This window comes from Zonotrichia leucophrys, chromosome 1 (genome assembly GCF_028769735.1).
Source record: "Zonotrichia leucophrys gambelii isolate GWCS_2022_RI chromosome 1, RI_Zleu_2.0, whole genome shotgun sequence".
Lineage (NCBI taxonomy): Eukaryota > Metazoa > Chordata > Aves > Passeriformes > Passerellidae > Zonotrichia > Zonotrichia leucophrys.
This window is the reverse complement of record NC_088169.1, coordinates 88,895,182-88,915,707: the sequence shown is the minus strand read 5'-3', so window position 1 is coordinate 88,915,707 and position 20,526 is coordinate 88,895,182. Positions and strand designations below refer to the sequence as shown.

Here is a 20,526-nt window from a genome sequence, read left to right as displayed (position 1 = left end):
AATTACCCTTTCTGTGAAGAAATTCTTCCTAATGTTAACCTAAACCTTCCTTGGCACAGCTTAACGCTATGTCCTCTCGTCCTGTCGCTGGTTGCCTGGAAGAGAGTGATTGCCACCTGGCTAAAACCTCTTATTAGGTAGCTGTAGAGAATGATAAGATTATCCCTGAGCCTCCTTTTCTTCAGGCTGAACAACTGCTTCCTCAGCTGCTCCTCATAAGACTTGTCCTCCAGACCCTTCACCAGCTTCATTGTTCTTCCTTGGACCTGCTCCAGCACCTCAGTGGCCTTCCTGAACTGAGGAGCCCTGAACTGGACACAGTGTTTGAGATGTGGCCTCACCAGTGCTGAGCACAGAATCACTTCCCTAGTCCTGCTGGTCATGCTATTTCTGAAACAGGCCAAAATGCCATCGGCACACAGCTGGCTCATACATGTGTGCAAGAAAGCCCATCCACATTGACTGCTGTGAAAGAGTGCAAGCATCCCATAACCTTCCTGTCTGGATCTGGGCTGACCATTGTGTGAGGGTGCTGTGACAGGGAGAGGCATCAATGGATGCAGCACTCAGGTGCCACACCTTGCCTGGTGCAGCTTTGGGAGAGAGCGCTGTGCTGTCCTTGTACCTGTAAAACATCTCTTCATACTGCTTACAAATAACCTGATATTGTTGGTGCAACTACGTGGGGCTGCAGAGTAATTTTGTGAGTAATGGCTTGTGCAGGGCCAGCTGGGCATTGCTGGAATAGGAGTAAAGTTGTATTTTACTGAGCTGTCTTGTGAACCATGCAACAGAATTGCTCTTTGTGTATGACATTTCTGATTTTCTACTCATAGTAATGAGCTTTTAGATCTGAATAGTTTGTTGGGACCACCAGTTTTGTGCCATAGGATTCTTTCCCATGGATCTTAGAGGGCACATGCTTATCCTTTGTTCTTTCGAAAGTTGAAGCACGTGTTGTTTCCTAATACAGTGGAGGAACTAGACACACGTGTAGTGAAAGGGTTTTGATCTCACTGCAATTACAGAGACATGGGATAGCTTGCATTACTGCAGTGTTGTCATGAAGACCTACGCACTGTTTAGGAGAGACAGACAGAAAGGTGCGGTGGTGGAGTTTCCTCTCTGTGAGAGAGCACTTGGAGCGTATAGATCTCTGCCTTTGGTGGACAACAAGCAAATCAAGATCTCATGGGTAAGGAAAAAAGGGCAGACTAATAGAGGTAACACTGTTGTGGGTGTTTGCTACAGGCCACCTCATGCAGGAGAAAGTGCATGAGGTCTTCTACAGACAGCTGGAAGCAGCCTCACAGTCACAGGCCCTGCTTCTGGTGGGGGACTTTAACTACTCTGACACCTGCTGGAGAAACAACAGGTGACAAAAGTGATTAAGGGTCTGGAGTATCTCTCTTATGAGGAAAGGCTGAGGGAGCTGGGTCTGTTCAGCCTTGAGAAGAGATGACTGAGAGGGGACCTCATCAGTGTCTATGAATAACTGAAGGGAGGGTGTCAGGCTCTGCTCAGTGGTGCCAAGCAATGGAACAAGAAGGCATTGAGTAGAAACTGATGCACAAGAAGTTTTACCTGAACAGGAGGAACAACTTCTTTAATGTGACCAAGCATGGAAACAGGATGCCCAGAGAGTCTCTGTCCCTGGAGAACTGTCTGGACACAATCCTATGCCATGTGCTCCGGGATCGCCCTGCTTGAGCAGGGAGGTTGGACAAGATGATCCACTGTGGTCTCTTCCAACCCACCCAGCCTGTGATTCTGTGAAAATAAGAATTCAAAATAACAAAGAGAGGGTCTGTGTACCTCCAGGTGTTGAAAAGTACTGCATAGCACAAAAATGGCTTAGCCCTGCAAAGGTTGCACTTTGGTATGGGACTGTTCCTTGGAAACAGTAATCTGGTATTTCTGAACTGTTGTGAGTAGAAAAGTTGTCCAGTTTTTTAAAGGTTGCAGAGTTCACAAGTTAAACCAATTGCTTCCAAGTTGGAATTCTAACTATTTGTTGCTAATAATTTCATGTTGTAATCACCTGTTGTTATGAACAAAAATTCAGTTAATATTTTTTTTGTGAGAAAGAGTTACAGGGACGCAGCCAGATCTGTCTCTGCCAAGATTCTTAGTGCTTTGTTATTGTAATACCGGGTCGTTGAGGCTTATCTCCTCTTTTGTATTAGTAAAAGCCCTGGCTGGGTGCGGTGGATGGCCCTTCTCCGAGGCTGTGCTCTCTTACAGCATAGGGAAGACACCTGAGAGGGTGGGGGCGGGTTATGCAAAGTGACTTCAAAGTCCAGAATGCTTTGTGGGACCCCGACTCCAGAGGCACAGAGAAAACCCCAAAAACAACGAGCCAAATAAGAGTTGAGAGACTAAAGTGATGTCTGGACGTGAGGAGCTGAGTGCTGAGCCTGCAGAGATGCTGAACACCTTCGGAGCCCCTCTCGCCCTGAGCAAAGAGTCGTCCCAACGCCGGGACTAGCCATCTGGGAAGCTCACAGGATCAAGATCTGACGGAGACATCACGCCCTAAAGGCTCCCACGAGAACTGGATCCCCGGCTCTGCCCCTAGCGGACAGAGCTGCGCATATCCTCCTCTGAGCCGCCCTGGGAGACGCGACGGGGACTGCAGCCCTGCCAAGCTGCCCAATCCTGAGCTGATCACTTTTAATAAAGGCATTAAAAAGGAGAAGAAGTCTCCTGGCCCTGTTTATTTCACCTGTTGTTAATAGTTTTCCTTTAATTACCTGTTCTTGATGGTTAGAAATCCCCCTTTGTTGAGTATCACCCTGCTGCTTCCTGGAAGATGGCACCCGGGACTGTGAGGAGGAGGTGACATCGGGGTTGGCATGCAAATGAGGAAACCCCTCACCAAATCCAGCAGGAAAAACCTCTAAAAACAACGAGCCACCACAGAATTAAGAGATTGAAGTGATGTCTAGACGTGAAGAACAGAATCCAGTGTCCACTAAGACCTGTTTTACCTTTCACACTAATCTAAAAAGAAAGAGGAACCCGAATGTCAAACTAAAGAACCAGGAATCTCCTGGTGCTCTTGTGAGGATGGAAGCCCCAGCTCTGCCTGCAGACCAGCGAACACAGCTGCACTCTTCCTCCTCCTCCGTGCCACTCCTGGGAGCAGCAGCAGCATGAGAGCGGCCCGTCAGTTCTTCCCACCCAAGCTGATTTTTAATAAAGGCATTAAAAAAGGAGAAATATCTCCTGCCCTATTTATTTCATTAACTGATTTGCACCCGTACTACCAGAGCATAGATCAGTTTCAAGTATGGCTCTGAGGAAAGTGTGGAGGTTAATCCCTATTAAGGATTTGGGCTTCATTATCTGCCTCTTTTCACTGCAGATGATTTTTGGGGGTAGTGTCTGTCTGTATAAAGTGATAATCTTTGCTCGAAGGCATAGTCCATGTTCTTATTTCTGATCTAGTTCTGCTCTTTGGCAGCAGAGAATGCTGTGAAACTTCTGAAGCTCTGCAACAAGGAACAGATCTCAGCTTGTCTCTCTGAGCTCATCTCTCTTCTGCCATCAGCTGGAGAACATGATCCCTGATAAGCAAGAAAACCCGACCCAGTGGAGGTAGGAGTGAATGTGTTAAGAGAGGTCTGTGGCTTGTAAATAGCTTGGAAGTGCATAATGCATACTGTTTAGCATCAAAACGTTTAGATGTATTCAGTAGATACAATTCAAGAAGAAACTGAGCTATCACTGCTAGCCCTGGATAAAGAACTGTGGAAAGAGCAGCCAAAACCCCTAAGATGGTATTGCCCTTCCAAGCTCTTCACTGTAGTAAGCTCTGCTCTTTCAGTAGATTTTTGTTAGACATTATTAAAAACAAATAAATGTCGGGGCCAAGACATGTTAAACACATTCCCGCTGATGTTGGTGGGGTTTTTTCTGTACTAGGTTGAATGCAATCTTTAATTTATAACATCTGATAATTCAGCTGGATGGGACCTCTGGAGGTCTCTAGTCCAGCCCCAGGGGTTCACCATTCTCAGTCTGGATGAGGTTGTGCAAGGCCTTCCTTGTCCAGCTGCAGTTAGAAAAACCTCTTTCCTCATTTTTCCTGGGCTCCTGCCTCAGCACTCCACCACCCCCACCTGGAAGAATCTGGTGAGAATTTCCTTTGCTGCAACGACATTGCCAGATCAATGTCTTGGTCTTGCTGGTGAGGTTTAGAAGCATGACTGCTTTACACACTGGGATTGCTCAGGCTGGATGCAGAAGCCTAGTCAGGCTTTCACTCTCTGTTGGTGGTGAGGAGTGACAGAGTGTAAAACACTCACACTCTTTCTGTGCTAATACTGTCATGTTAGCACCTTGTGAGGACCTCCTCTCTGGCAGCATATTAAGGCTGAAATGTCAGCATGTGTGTGAGATGCCCAGCAGCGATACAAGGTGAAGAAATGACAGCTCACATTTTGATCTGCTTTTGCAGTGCATAGCAATAGTGTGTAGGGTAGGTCTTTCTGTGGAAGTACTAATAGAAGAGGAAAAAGGCACTTGGAGTTTAGCTTAGGGCCAAGACTTAAACCTGGAATTGGTCTTGCGTTTATCTGAACAAGAACTGAATCTGAGGACATGTACCTTTTGCTTTTTTAGACAGCTACATGAAATCCCAAGGTTTTGGCCTCCCTTAAAATCTCCATGTCAGTTTCATAAGTTTGACTGAAAATATGTATGGTGAAATGACTTTGAACATTTTGTTTCTTAGCGTGTTGTCCATTTTCATACCTGTATGTGTTTTGTTGTGAGGGTCTTGCAATAGGTTTTGTTTTCAGTGACAGCAAAGCCATTTAGATTTGCTTTGTAGTCAAAACCTCTACTGGTGCAAGTGAGTGTAATTCTAGAGAAGGTTGTAAGGCTACAGTGATTTCAACTAGATCTGAAGAACTGGACTTCTATTTACAGTATTATGTAAGGTTACCTCTTATGAAGAAAAGAATGCTTTTAATTTGTTGTTGTTGGTTTTTTTCCCTATACTTTGAAAAGAGTTCTGAAGCTTCTGTGCTGCTGCTTGTATTTAGGTGTCATCTACCTTGGTTTTATTTTTCTTTCTACTGAGAATATATGGATAAAAATTATATTAACAAAAGAACAACAGACAATGCATGTTCTAAGATAGCAAAACATGATCAGGTCTCATTCATACTGAGACATGCATATGCTTTCACTTAGGCTGTTGGATACTTTTATTTTGAGTACTAAATTAATGCAGTTGATTATCAGAAAATAGGAAGAAAAAGATGTGTTGAGAACCCAAAAATTCCCCATCAATTGGCATTTCTCTTACTTCTGAAATTGAAAGAGCCATTTTCATCCAGTTTATCACACAAAGCATTGATTGTGACTTCAAAAAGATTTTGAGGGCTTGCAGTTAGAGAAGTACTCTTATTTAAAAGAGTCATCTCAAAGGTTTTGCATGATACTACAGGTTGAATTATTACCTGAGTAAAACAGTGAGAGAGAAGTGAAAGCTTTGGTGACTGAGCTGAAACAGTAGGTGACAAGAAGGTTGCAAGAGAAAGATGAAAACCTTTCTTTCTGCATGTGTTATCTCAGTAATTTGTCGGGATGGCAGATTCATAGGAATCCTCCTTTTTTTTTCTTCGTTTTTTTTAAATGCAGGATTGATTCCTCTGGGTGTATGAAGGAAGGAAAGGATAACTACAGAACAAGAAGCTGCTAGAATTCTTTCAGGCTACCTCCTGGGAGGTAAGAGGAGTGATGCAGTGCCTTAGGAAAGCCTTTCTTCCATTATTGATTGATCACTTTTGCATAGTTAATAAAAGAGAAGTGAAAAAGTGAAATATAGAGGTTTGCACTAACAGGCCCCAAAATGTGCCTGCATGCAGCCTTCCCTGGAAATGTGCCAGCACTCCCTGTGATGAGATCCGTTGTTTTCCCACTTCCTTTGTGCCCTTCCTTGAGCTCTGCCTTCAGATTTGCTGTCACACAGCACCATTTTCATAAAACATTAGGAATTTTCTCCAGCCGTGGCTATTGCATATGTGACTTCATCCAGAAGCCAGAGCACGACCTCTTTCCCAGGTTTCCAAGGAAAGGGAAACAATGGGCAGAAGTGATCTGCAAGAATTCTTTCTGTGTTACTCCCCTGTCCCAGTGTTGCAAATTTTTTTTTTGTAGCTGTTTATACACTACTACATGTAATGTTTACTGTTATGAAAGTCCATCCAGCAACCAAAATACATTGCTTTTTGTCCTCCTGGAATAATAGGTACATTTTTTTTATGGTTAAGCTAAAGGACTGGCTGGATTAGCTCACAGGTCTTGAGAGACTTGTATCTGCAGCTAGTTCTGAGTTCAATTATACTACCACATACACTGTGGTAGTATAATTGAAACTTCTTTACTGTCTGGGCAACTCAGGATTATCAGGAAGACTAGAGGCAGGGAAGGGTGGGATGCATATGTTGAAAAGCAGCAGGAGAGTTCAGGACAGAAAAGCAATTTCTATTGAAAAAGGTGCTATGCTCACCCTTGCTGACAAGGGAAGTGACCAATATTAAGAATTGTGGACAGCACACAAGAGGGCTTTGGTGGTCATTTTAAAGCTGGCAGTCTGGGACTCATGATGATCCCTGGCTCAGGCATTTTTAACCTGGTACAGTGGGACTCATTCACCGTCTGGTAGAACTGTAGGCTTAATGCACCATCTTTATCTGACCCTTACACTGTACTGCAGGGATAAGTTCAGGAATTCAGTGAAAAAGAAGATAAACTGTTTTTCCTGCTTTGCCTCCAGAAAACTAATGATAAAGCCTGCTAAGTCCATTATTCGCTGTCAAGTAAGAGGTAACTCTTTCCTCATGCTGTTAGTTGATAGAAGTTATAACTCCAGGTTTTGCCAAGGCAATTACCAGATGAACATCTGACCTGACTGAAAGCAAGCCAAATCCAAAAGGAAGATGCCAGGAAGCAGAAGAATAAGGCACAAAACTTCAGGCAGATACGTTCTCAGACTAAGTGTGTTGTTTTCACTTTAGGGATTTCATGAACCTAGTGTGATTGATCTAGTTAGTGACTGTCAACAGGTCTCTCTTCTAAATGCTTGTTCAGGCTCTCTTGAGAATTTTCTGCAGCTAAAAAATCCTCAGAAAAGCAGCATTGTGATCTGTACGGCTTGTCTAGAACACAGCTTCTCTTAGCATCATTGATGGCTTCTTATTCTTGAATATCTGAAGAGACAGTGAAGAGTTTCTCCTATCCATGCCATCAGGCCTGTCTCTGCATCAGAGCAGAGGATCATAACCCTTTAACTCCTTGCAAGTTGACCACTGTCCCCATCCACATGCAAAGGGTGTGTCAAGAACACATTGCTTACCCATGAAAATGCATGTGTTTCTCAACCTGAAATTTCATCAGCAGGCTAGTGGATTCCTAAATGAACTCACTGCCTTCAGCAGTTTTTATTCTCTCAAAACTCTAAAAGAGTTTTGTTGCTCCCTGTTCTTGTGTCTGGTTTGAAAAGAAGCACTTCAAAAGGTCAGTTGGTAAAAGTCATGGCAGCTGTCAGATTGCAGTCTTGCCTAAAGTGAATCACCACCTTTTGAATCACAGCTTTCACTTCCTTCATTGCCTGAATTTCTTAATCTTTCACCTCACATTGGTTTGGGTCTGTGGATGAGGCAATGTCACCAAAGTGGAAACATCATGCCAGAGATGAGCCTGAGGACTGCAGAGACAAGTCTAGGCAGGAGTGCTGGAGACTGGGCTAGAGGAGAGGTGGAGCAGGCCCCCTACAGATGGGGGTACTTTGAGGAGAGCAGAAGCAGAGGCAGAGAGCAGAATTTTCTGGGGAAAGATTGGGATAGTTTTTTTGGACACAGCAAATGTTTTTTAAAAGTTAGTTTTCCAAAGCAGGCTGAACTCCTGCAAGGGAGCTCTCTTGGGTAACTGTGGGTTGCAAAGACTGAAATGGATTTGAGCCAGTGTATTGAAAACCACAGAGCCAAATTCTAACTGATGCTAGACCCTGTCAAGAGCTTACTCTGTACAACTCCCTACCAGCGATTTCAAAAATGTTGATAAGGTGTAGGATGTTGTAGGGCAGCTGCACCATCTCAGCATTAGACTTCCTTTTTTTGTCTATTTATAAAAGTTGGCCTTCTTTCCAGGGCCTGCCTTGTCATGAGTTCTGTGGGATTTCATTGTCTTTTCAACTTTTAAATGAAATGGAATGTGTTAGACAATACTGGATCTTGGCTCTGCATTATCTTTCCCTTCTGGCTACTCTTCTGTTTCATTATTTTTCAGTGTAATAAACTACATAGCACTGTCCTGATGCCTTCCTTCCCCTGTTCTTCAAAACTGCCTTGAAAACCCCTGGCTAGACTGTCACATGCTCATCACTGGTTTTCCCCATGGATCCCATGTCTGCTGATAACACAAGTCCTTACATTTGTTGTCCTGAGACTACTTTTCATGAGAGAGCTATTTTCTACCCATTTGTGTGTAACAACACTCCTGCAGCCTCTCCTCTCTCACAAGTTTCAAACTTTTTCTCTCTTCTAGACTTCCCCATTCTCCCCTAATGTCAGATATGACATGTCACAGGGGCATGGTGCCTGTTTTTGTTGTATTTAGCTAGAAGAAGAGATACAGGACATGAAATATTAAGCTCTCTCAGAACTGTGCATTAAGTTCTGTAAACTTGTGGAGCATTATTTGAACTGTCTATTGTAACAGTGAAACATGAGTTATTTTTAATAGTGCTGTAATATTTCTCTTGGTAATTCAAACCATATACAGTACTCTCTATTAGACTGTGGAATCGTGGAAGATACTGTTCTTAAACATATTGACTCATTCCTGTTATATTTCCATGGCAGTTTTGTCACAGGATTATAGTGGTATTATCTACTGGATGACTTTCATGAGTGCTTCATGAAAGCATGAGCATTTTAGAAAGCAGATACCTTTCTTGAAGAATAATCTTACAATATAGAAAACTGGTGTTATAAATGATCAATTGAAAGCAAAATTATAAAAAATGCAAAAATATTTATTTATCTTTTTCCACAACCAAAATACGGTCCTCAAAACCACCACAGCCAAAGAGACAGCATCGAGCCCAGGATCAGCACTGGGTGAACCTGGATCCGACCTCTATCGCAATAGGACCCCTGCCTCGTTCACAAGAGTCGCTTCTAGCAGGGATGTTTTATACAGTTTATTATGCCCGAGGCGACGGAGTCCAAGTTTCTTTTGTAACTCTGCATATTCATAGTTGGTTCTTTCAGAGCTGGACAATCGCTGTTTCCTGGTTGATAGCCAGCGTTGATCGTATCCCTGGAATCGCATATTCACATGTATCTTTCCGGCAACTTCGGCTGTCTTGATCGCTCTTAGGCTTCTTCGGATGACTTGGGATAACAGTGATCATTGCGCTGGGTGCATCTAATTATAAGCTAAATGCCGATTGTTCTTCCTCCGCCTTCAGGAATTTCAGAGTTTGAATAGAACACCTCTCAAGCTGCTTGTGGTCAGAGACTTGTCTGGATTTCACAATCTTTATAAAATACATTCTTTTATGGCATGTGTTATAAACAAAAATTCGGTTAATATTTTTTTGTGAGAAAAATTTACAAAAAGGTAGCCAGATCTCTGTCCCTGCCAGGGTTTTGCGTGCTTTGTTATTGTAATCGCGGGTCATTGTAGCTTATCGCCCCTTTTGTATTAGTAAAGGCCCTGGCTGGGTGGGGTGATGGCCCTTCCCCGAGGCTAAGGTGTTCTCTTCCCAGCATAGGGAAGACACCTGAGAGGGTGGGGGGGGTTATGCAAAGTGACTCCAAGACCAGCATGCTTTTGGGACCCCGACTCCAAAATGCAAACCCCAAAAACAACGAGCCAAATAAGAGTTGAAAGACTAAAGTGATGTCTGGATGTGAGGAGCCGAGTGCTGAGCCTGCAGAGATGCTGAACACCTCTGGAGCCCCTCTCGCCCTGAGCAGAGAGTCATCCCGAGGCCGGCGCCAGACGGGACAGAGCCAGGGAAACTAAGATCTGACAGGGGACGCCATGCCCTAAAGGCTCCCACAAGGACCTGATCCCTCGGCTCTGCCCCTAGCGGACAGAGCTGCGCATATCCTCCTCCTCTGAGTTGCCCTGGGAGACACGACAGGGACTGCAGCCCTGCCGAGCTGCCCAATTCTGAGCTGATCACTTTTAATAAAGGCATTAAAAAGGAGTAGAAGTCTCCTGGCCCTGTTTATTTCAGCATGAATTATTTCCCAACATATTTTACAGTAGGCAAGGTTCTTTAATTCCTGTAATTTTTAAACTGACTGATTTCTTGCTAATTTGAAGTCAATGTTAACTGAAGCTGAGTTATTTCACTTACACTTGTAAAAGACAAATTACTTAACCGTTCTCTGTGTTTTAATGCTTGCTATATACTTTTTTGGTGTAATTTTTGACAAGTTCTGCATCAACTCAGGTAGCAGGTTACAGCTTGCATTGAACAGTTTGATATATTTGATTGACCTGTTTGATACTGATGTCTTTGGATCTTGAAAAACACTAGTGTTATGAACAAAAATTCGGTTAATATTTTTCTTGTGAGAAAGATTTACAGGGATGCAGCCAGATCTCTGTTTCTGCCAGGGTTCTTCGTGCTTTGTTATTGTAATCACGGGTCGTTGTAGCTTATCTCCTCTTTTGTATTAGTAAAAGCCCTGGCTAGGTGGGGTGATGGCCCTTCCCCGAGGCAGTGCTCTCTTCCAACATAGGGAAGACACCTGAGAGGGTGGGGGGGGGGTTATGCAAAGTGACTCCAAAGACCAGCATGCTTTGAGACCTCGACTCCAAAATGCAACGAGAAAACCCTAAAAACAACGAGCCACCTAAGAATTGAGAGACTAAATGATGTCTGATGTCCAGACGTGAGGAGCCAAGTGCTGAGCCTGCAGAGATGCGGAGTCCCTCTCGCCCTGAGCAGGAGTCGTCCCCAGCGCCAAGACTAAGGGGGACCCCGCTAAGAAAGCAACATCTGACGGAGACATCACGCCCTAAAGGCTCCCACGAAGACTGGATCCCCGGCTCTGCCCCTAGTGGACGGAGCTGCGCATATCCTCCTCCTCTGAGTTGCCCTGGGAGACACGACGGGGGCTGCAGCCCTGCCAGGACACCCAATCCTGAGCTGATCACTTTTAATAAAGGCATTAAAAAGGAGAAGAAGTCTCCTGGTCCTGTTTATTTCATCTATGGAAATTACCAAAAGCAGGCTTAAAGCAAGCAAAGGCCAGTTCTTTTTACACAGCACAGTTGAAATAAACTGAGACTGGGAGGTGCAGGGTGTTACAGAGACCAGGGATGTAAATGAGCTTAAAAAAGGAACTAAGAAAATCATAGAAAGGCTTCTAGATGCACAGATGTAAAATGAGCTTCTGGCTCTGTCTGTCCCTGAGCAGCAAATTACCAGATCTCACTATGATGTATTAGAAGAAGAAGAAATCTTGCCCTATTTTTTGTACTCTTTCTCAAAATACCCATTACTGGCCACTGTCAGAGGCAGGAGCCGGGCTTTTTATAGGCTTGGTCTGATTCACTGTGGCCATTCTTAAGTCACTGACTCCCAGCATCTGGGAAGCAGGATGCAGGATTCATGGCTAAGTACACATTTTCTAGTGTGCAGAAAAAGAAGTGAAAGTCATATCCTCAGCCACACCACAACCTGCTCTGACTTTGTTAATATGCAAGGTTAATCATCATAAACACATCTGCTCGACCTAAATGTACTCCCTAGACTAAGAGCAGAAGTGTATTAGATCCTGGGTTGATTTGAGAAGAAAGAGTAAAACAACATCAAAACACTCTTAATTCTGCTGTGTTCTTATTTGGTTAGCTCAAAAATATTCAAGGATAGCAAGAAAAATTATGGCTTCCAGTGCAGTGCAATGCCAGGAATGTAATCCACAGTTTGTCCTGAATCCCATGAGGATCCTCTCAAATGTTTCCAGTGCTTTTGGCAGGAATATTAAATTACAAAATCTAGGATGCTTGCCAGAAAGAGAAAATTAAAGGTTCACAATAAAGCAGCGCCCCAGCTCTATGCTTCTGCAGGAACAAAATGGCCTGTCAATATGGACCATAACTTTCAAAATAAAACAAATTAAAAGGGCAATTTCTCCTAAGTGTCTGACAATAGTCCATTCCACTACTAAAATAAGCACTGTTTGGTACAGTTCAAGGAAGTAAGTGAAGATGATTGAATTGTCAGCATATTGAGCTATTCTTTTGAGCTAAAAGTACTTGCCTTTGTCACTTCCAGCTCAGCTCAGACTGGGTGCTGAGCTCCAGAGCCTGACTTCTATTTTTTCTGTTGGTTGAAGGAACTTGCAGAATACAGCTGAGTTGTTTCAGATTCACTCTGATACAACCACTGACAGACTTACAAGATTGCTTGTTTTGTTGAATTTACCATAAGAAGGTAAGTTCATACTTTTGTAAACAAAATACTTGACTATACAAGGAATTCCAATAAGAGGGAGTTGGAGAATTGTAAAGTCTTGAATATATATCATGCCTCTTTTGAAGCCTGAATTACATGGAACTCAATACTTGCTTTATTTTTCAAGGTGAATTCCCATTTATTTCTCATTTAGAGAGTGAGCTTTTGGCCATTTATAATAAAGTTGATATACTAGGGTACTGGCATGGGTATAATCTCCCCACTAGGGAAAAGGAAAAATTATGAACTAACTCTTTATTTAGTTAGCTTGTACTAGAAAATTTTCGGCTTACATCAGACATGTTGATTTTGACACGTTTTCCTTCTTTCAGAGACAGAAGAACAGGTTGCCCAGAGAAGACGTGGATGCCTCATTCCTGGCTTTGAGCAACCTAGTGGAAGTCTAGTGGAAGATGTCCCTGCCCATGGTAGGGATTTTGAAAGTAGATGATCTTTAAGGTCCCTTCCAAACCATTCTATGACTTTGTGATTCTCTCTGTCCCACATGGCTGCTTTCTGGGCTCAGCAGAGAAGAGTCTGACATTCTCATCCCTTCTAGGCAATTCTCCAGTTGTTTCTGCAAGAGACAAAATGACCAATGATTTGTTTAGTAATACATTTGTGTTTTACTACTCTATTTGTATTCTCTTCCCCTGGCTTTATTGAAGAACTATCCTTAAGATCAGCTAGAAGTTAATTTAGAAATTCCAGCTGTACCTTACCCAAAATGCACATCTTACAGAATACTAGGGGTGTATAGATGCCACTTTATTGGCTATTATTTTCAAATAAGAAGAATATGAGCTTCAATCTCCTGATTTTTCACAGTGCCTTCCCCATTTAGGTCCACTGATGTTATGATGAAGTAAACAAAACATGATGTAGTTACATTAAGCTAGTACCAGTATTCTATTGCCATGCTGTTTAGCACCAATGCTAGGAAGTCTTCATGGATAGTGCTGTACTTTTCTGGTGCCTCCCACTACAGAAATATACTAACTCAGGCATGAATGTCACAAAATCACTCTTATTTTCTGTCAATAATGGAGTGGCTGAAAAACACTTTTGTCATTCATATCAGACAGTTGTACTTTTTGTGGCGGCAGGAAAGGGTGGAGAGGAAGAAGTGTTGACCTCAGAGTTGCGTTCATGCTTATCTTTCTTGCTTTTTCTTGGTCTGAGGGATATTTATGTCTGCAGCTGGGCTTACCTGCAGCTGCATGTCTTACTTTACAAGGAAGACCTATACAAGCTGTTGAATTTGTACCAGATATGTTAGAAGCCACATCCCGTATCACATATAATTGCAACCATAAATGACAAATAGGACACATTTTACACTTGGTGCTCAAGATTTGCTGAACATAACTATGAGACAGCATATACCTTGCTATTTTTATTCTTTTTTACAGCTCTGTTCAGATGAAAGGTTTTGAAAGAATGCTGAAACTAGAAGGAAAGTGACAGATAAATACGTGGAGGAGCAATGCACACTCTTCCTCTCTTGTGGAAAAGGTAGATAGAGGTTCTGGAAAGGTTTGTAGGCACGAAGCTTGTCAAACACACCCCACATTTTTCAGAGGAAGACAGCCATGTATTCAAGAAAATGTTACTGGCAACATGAAAGTTGTTTAAAAAAATAGCAACACTGCTTTCTAAATATAACTTTCTCTTCCTTTTATAAATCACTAGTTACTTTCATCAAAGGAAACCATAAGATATATTTTTCTTGTTAACCATATACCTAGTGACTTTTTTTTCCCTTTTGACATTAACTGGATCTTTTGTTAAAGCAATACCACAGGGTAACTCATTAGTGTTAGGAGAAGGGGCAAGGCAGTAGCATTGAGAGAGAAGCAAACTGAGGTTTCTGACTTGTTATTGTCAAAAATGTATGTGGCCAAGTGACAGCATATTTGGCTAATTTCACACAGCAGTTATTTTGATCTATGACCTCTGTTTTCAAAACCTTGAATGGTTAACTCAGACTATATGAAAGCAAGTCATATACATGTACTGAAAAAGATACCTTTCAAAGGCTCTCTGGCAAGTCATCATGTAAACCCCAGTTCTTCAGCTTCCATGTTTGCTGAGCACCTCTGAAGAAGCATCGATTGCCGAAAGAGCCATTTCATGTGCCTGTGCGGCAAACGTGATACATTGTATTAGCATTGTAATGGGAGGGACTAAAATGCATAAATAGTTGAGTGCATGGGATACCTGAGGCTAAACCTACTGAATAATTAGCTTCATGGTAATCAGAGGCAAAATATCCAGCATTTGAACAAGAAATGCTGGCCTCTTTTCTGGGTACAGACAAAAAATGAAACAAAATTAACTGGAACACAACCTCAGATAGGCTTGGATTCCTAAATGAAAGAAAGAAAAAGGAAAAAGATAAACTCAACAACTGAATCCAAAGCCTTCAGTAGGTTTCAGACTTAGTATCACAGAATCCAGGGAGATGGAGCATAAACATTTTTTTTGCAAGGTTTGTTGATGTACATTATAGCCCTTGAGACATTCTGGCAATCACCTATCTTCCCATTAAGAGTGACTCTGTCATGATACTCTCTGCTTCTTACATTATGTTGTTCAGGTTTAGTAAAAAGCCTTCAGCCTCGACTTTTAGCATATGGTTGCATTGCTTAGTGCTAGCATGAATACAAACAGCAACAGTTTGGGGCTCACACTGCTTTTCTGGTTTGTTTGTTGCATTTTTCATGTTTGCTGTTGTTTCATTAACAACCTGGATAGTATATGGGGTGCTTTAGCTGAGAAGAAATTGGTCCTCCATATTTTCTTTATTAGTGTTTTTAAGGTATGTTGGTCCAATCATATTAACTGTAAAGGCTGAGCAGTGATTAATGAACCCTTTGCAGAATGTGGGTGAGTTCTGCTTCACACAACATTCTGATGCGTACAAAGACAACTACCAACATTTTCAGAATGTTTGCTAATGCTGCAAGCTTCAATGTCTGGGACATTTCCTAGGCCCTGTTAAAACAACTTGGATTCATGTTGTCTGACCATAAGTCTTTAAGAAACTATTGCCAACCAAAACCACTGACCATGGGATCTTATAATGTGTTCACTTCTTAAGTCAAATAGAATGATGCTGAGGACCTGCAGCCCTGGTTCTTACTGCTGAGAGCTACTTCCCCTTGGGACTTCTGAAAACTGGCGGAATGTGTTGCCAGCCAAGTATCCAAAAATGACTGAGTCACTCAGCAGTAAGACCCTGGGGACTAAGCCAGGCTTCCTGTTCTGCATTTATGCAATGTGTAATATTATAGGGGTCTGGATCCAGTGTCTTAAGAGCTATGCAATACACCAGATATTAATTGTTGTGGTGTGTTGCAATATCCTGTTTTACCTTCTCCCTTCCCCCTCGCCCCTCGCTGAGTGTGCCCTGTCAATCAGGCTAACATACCAGCAAGGCGTCGTGTGATAGGTGTCCCTAGTACCTTGAGACCCTGCCCCTTCACCTGGTTGGTGACTCACCTGTCCCCTCCCCTTCCCCTGTCCTGAGCTTAAAATGTGAATGAGACCATGCGGCTTCATTCTGTTACCAGCAGTGGCCCAGTGCAGACGTATCTGTACTCATGGAATAAACATCTGGCTACCTTCTAGCAGAATCCATTCCCTTTCTCTCCACCATCGACAGAAGCTCTCTCCTGAGGAGAACGGAGTCCTGTCTTGTGCCCCGCTGCACTTTGCCGCCAGCCAAGGTACCTCTGGGGTTAAACACCACAGTGCTGCCTCTGGCCAAGCAGCGAAGGTCAGAACTGGCCTAGGCACCATCTAACTGGTTATATTGGGATACATATTCCAATATATTGGCGTCCCTGGGTGGGCTCGACTCTGCAGCCCGAAAAAGGACTCGCAGTTCCTCAGAGAAGCTTCTGCCAGCCGTGCATCCAGCTGAAAGGAGCCTGGCTTCAAGACTCCCAGCTAGAGACTTTGGGAATACTCCCAGAAAAAGTTTCGTGGACTGTTCGGTGCCTTTGGAAAGCCCTGCTTCATTGTGGTGAACAGATTTTCCAGAGGAAGAAAAGGGTAGCTTCTCTTACACCCAGAGAGAAGTCCTTTTCCGGTGGAGACCTGCCTGTACCCAGCCTACAGCTTCCATTTCACGTGAGTATCTCTGCTTTCGGTAGAGCAGAAGCTCAAAAACAGACTCTGCCGCGAGTTCTGTTCCTTTTTTGCCTTTGCATTTTGGCTGCGCAGCCCCACAGACGAGAATTCATAGCGTTCTAGTTTAGCTTTCCTGCTGCGTGTTTCACTGTTTTTTAGAATTCGCGCCGGAGCAGCCCGGCTCAGCAGCGTGTTCAGACACGTGTTAGGAGATTTCTTTCTCTTTCTCTTTGCGGGGGAGGGGGGGCTCTCTTTCCACGTGGCTGCGGGGTCGGGAGTGCTCTGCACACGCGGCGGCGGGGGGGGGGCGTCCCGGTTTCGGCTGCCACGTGGAGTGGCTGCTCTCTCTGCTCCGCGGGGGCGCTGCATTCCACGGCGGGGGGCAGGGCGTGCCCTGCTGCTGCTGCCCGGGAATTTTAAAAGCAGTATATACAGCTGCATTGTGAAGCTTTTGTCTGCTCGTTATCGCTTTCTATCTGTGGTTTTTTTAGAAATTGGTAGCTGATTTTAGCTTTGTTTTTGGTCAGGCGGGATTAAGTACTTTGCTTTTTAACATGGGTTCCAAACTTAGCATTGTACAAAGGGGAGTGTATTATCATATTGTTAGCATTTTAATCAAGAGTAATGTGAAATTCTCTAAAGGAAAATTGAAACAGTTTATAAGATGGCTTTTTCTGCAGTTCCCAAACATTTCCCCTGAAGAAATCCACAATATTCAATTCTGGGATAAAGTTGGGAATGAATTGATAACCTTAGGACAATCTGGCAAATCACCCTCAGCTAAATTTGTGTTCTGGAGTTTGCAAATTCGAACAGCATTGCTCAAACAAAAGGAAATGGAGAAAAAGCCAAATGTAAAGCCATGTGCCTCTGCTCTCCCTGTTCCTCCCTCTCCCTCTAAAACCCCTAAACCTCTTTCCCCAAAAAAATCCCGAGCACGTGGTAGCTTTTCGGAGAGCAGTGATGTCCAAAATGGCCCCCAGTCCCTAGGGGGTGCACAAGATGGTGGGTGCCACGTGGCATCTTCCCAAACCGGGTCTTCTTCTTCCCAAAATCCTCTTAAGCATTCCAAAATTCCATCCCCATCCCCCTCTCCTCCTGTTCCTCGTGACACCTTCCCCCCTCCCCCCGCCTTTCCTGCAGTACCCTCAGCTCCGCCCCTCTACTCCTGCCAGGGGGCGGCTGCTGACGTGATGTCACCAGGTGACCCCGCCCCCTGTTCCCACGGTATCCCCGCCCCCTGCCAGCCCCTTGACCCCGCCCCTTGTTCCCACGGTTTCCCCGCCCCTTGCCAGCTCCCTGTCCCCGCCCCCTCCCCGGGTTCCCACGGTGGGGACACACCCACTGCCTGTCCCCAAACCTGTAGCTGTGATCCCAATGCTTCTGATTTAAGGGATACAGAGCAGGAGACAGCAGACCCAATGCATGGTGCCATGTTGTCACTGGCCCCTGTTACGTTTCAGCCTGCAGCTCAAGCTGGAGCAGCCCCAACTGCCAATTGGAGTTCTTTTGGACGACAATTGATTAAAGAGATCTGTAAATCTCATAAAGAATATGGTCAACACAGTCCATATTTCCGTGGCCTTTTAAATTCTGAATTAAGTAGGACTATTGTGGTTCCACATGATTTAAAACAATTGTTTTCATGTCTCATGACATCCACGGAATTCAAATTATGGGAATCAGCATTGAAACAACTGCTAAAAGATGCTCTCCCAAGCTTACAGGCTGATCCAAACACAGCAAAAGACAACAATGGTAACCTTATTACTATTGACCACCTCTGTGGTGAGGGTCAATGGTCTTCTCCCTCAGTCCAAGCTGCTGCAATTCCTGCAGAAACACTTGAGAAAGTAAAGGAAGCAGCTGAAAAGGCATTCTTTTCCCTCCAACCTGAGGGGCCTTTTGAGCCCTATAGTAAAATCAAACAACTACCATCAGAGCCTTTTGTGAAATTTGTAGAAAGGCTAACTAGAGCCATTGAAATACAAGTTAAAAAGGAAAATGCAAGAGAAGCAATTTTAGAAGAAATAGCGTTTACAAATGCAAATGAACAGTGTCGAGCAGCAATCCTGAGCCTTCCTATGGAACCTTCCCCTACATTAAAAGATATGCTTCTAGTCTGTAACAGGAAAGTGCCTCTGATGAGTGTTGCTGAAGACTCCAGACCAAGGCTGCTGCCAAGACCACCTCAGCGTGTTGCTGTTGCCAGCCCTGCACCTTCTCTTTCAGCACAGCAGTACCCTGGGCAGCAGCGGAGACCGGCAATGGTTGAGCCCACTAAACCATGCCTGCTTTGTAATAAGCTAGGGCACTGGAGTAATCAGTGCCCCCTGAAAAGGGAATTTGATGAATTTAAAAATAGCAGGGGAAGAGAACTGCAAGCCCTCCCTGGGGGTCAACAACAAAAAAACGAAGAATAAAGCGCCAGCCTGCCAGGCGTGCAGACATAAAAGGAGCAGGCCAAGAGAATAAGGGTAGTAAAATAAATCAAGCGCGCGATAATATTAACATTTGTGTAAGTGAAGCAGGTGCTTCAAAGACCAAGTCCGCTAGTCCACTGTTAAATGTGAAACAAAATAACCTTTGTTATGATTTAAGTGATTCTGTATTAACCGCATCTTCTGTCAATGAGCCTTACAGGTTGCAGCTGACAGAGTCACTCCACCTGAAGGACACTGACTGGCATATTGTCTCTGTAAATCCTGAACAGAAAGGTACTTGGAACCAAATTCGTTGTAAGTACATCATCACTGGGGACAAAAACACACCACAAGAGATCGAAATTGCTCCGGGACTGACAACATCAGATCCCAAGCAATTTGTTCTCAGCCTGCACTGTTTCCACCCACCCCTGTTTCTTCCTAAGGGACAAATTGTTGCTCAAGCTATCCCTGTGCTATCTGTACCTGAAAATGTCGATAAACAAGGGCCCACAGTCGCCCGGGTCCAAGTTATTGAGACAGATAAACCCAAATTGTGGTGCAATGTCAGTGGGGGTGGGGAGTCTAAACGCATTGAAATGCTTGTAGACACAGGTGCAGACTGCACAGTGATTCCAGTACAAGACTGGCCAGCACACTGGCCTTTACAAAATGTTGCTGGTCACCTTCGAGGTGTAGGAGGTCTGCAATTGGCAAGGCAATCCAAAAGCATTATTCAATTCGAGGGTCCAAACGGACAATTGGCAAATATCCGTCCATTTGTGTTAGATTATTCAGAACCTTTGTTAGGGAGAGATTTAATGGCCCAGTGGGGTGTCACAATTAATATTCCAGACTCTCCACAGCATTTTTGTGCAGCAGTCATTAAACAACAGCGCCCCACCCAAAAACTTAAGTGGAAAACAGACGAACCAGTTGATGTGAAACAGTGGCCACTCAGTAAACAAAAAATAAAAGTGCTTGAGGAACTAGTACAAGAGCAACTAAGAAAGGGCCACATTGTGGAGACCATGTCCCCATGGAACTCTCCAGTGTTTGTCATCCAAAAAGCTGACAAAAAGAGGTGGCGACTTCTCTGTGACCTCCGACAAATTAATAATGTAATTGAAGATATGGGTTCTCCCAGCCTGGTATGCCATCCCCAACAATGCTTCCTCAAGATTGGAAATTAGCTGTTATTGATATTAAAGATTGTTTTTTCCAAATCCCATTGCACCCTGACGATGCACCGCGTTTGGCATTCTCTGTCCCTTCTATCAATTCAGAAGCTCCTATGAAAAGGTACCATTGGACCGTTCTTCCTCAGGGCCTAAAGGTATCTCCAGCTATCTGCCAGTGGTATGTCTCTTCCCTGCTTTCCCCAGTTCGTGCAGCCGCAGAGAAGGCCATCATCTACCATTATATGGATGATATCCTTGTGTGTGCCCCCAATGATGATTTACTAACACA

General features: G+C 43.8%; 1 protein-coding gene across 2 annotated transcripts in view; it reads left to right on the top strand.

The window, feature by feature from the left end:
- The first annotated feature begins 3,486 nt into the window (after window positions 1-3,486).
- ST3GAL6 (ST3 beta-galactoside alpha-2,3-sialyltransferase 6) overlaps window positions 3,487-20,526 on the top strand; it is an 80,174-nt gene continuing 63,134 nt past the window's right edge. Inside the window, exons 1-2 of one of the 2 annotated variants that reach the window (XM_064721426.1) lie at window positions 3,487-3,600; window positions 5,653-5,739. The gene's annotated coding sequence lies outside the window, so the exon portion shown is untranslated. The remainder of the gene's footprint in view (window positions 3,601-5,652; window positions 5,740-20,526) is intronic. The other variant, XM_064721433.1, reaches the window with a different exon arrangement.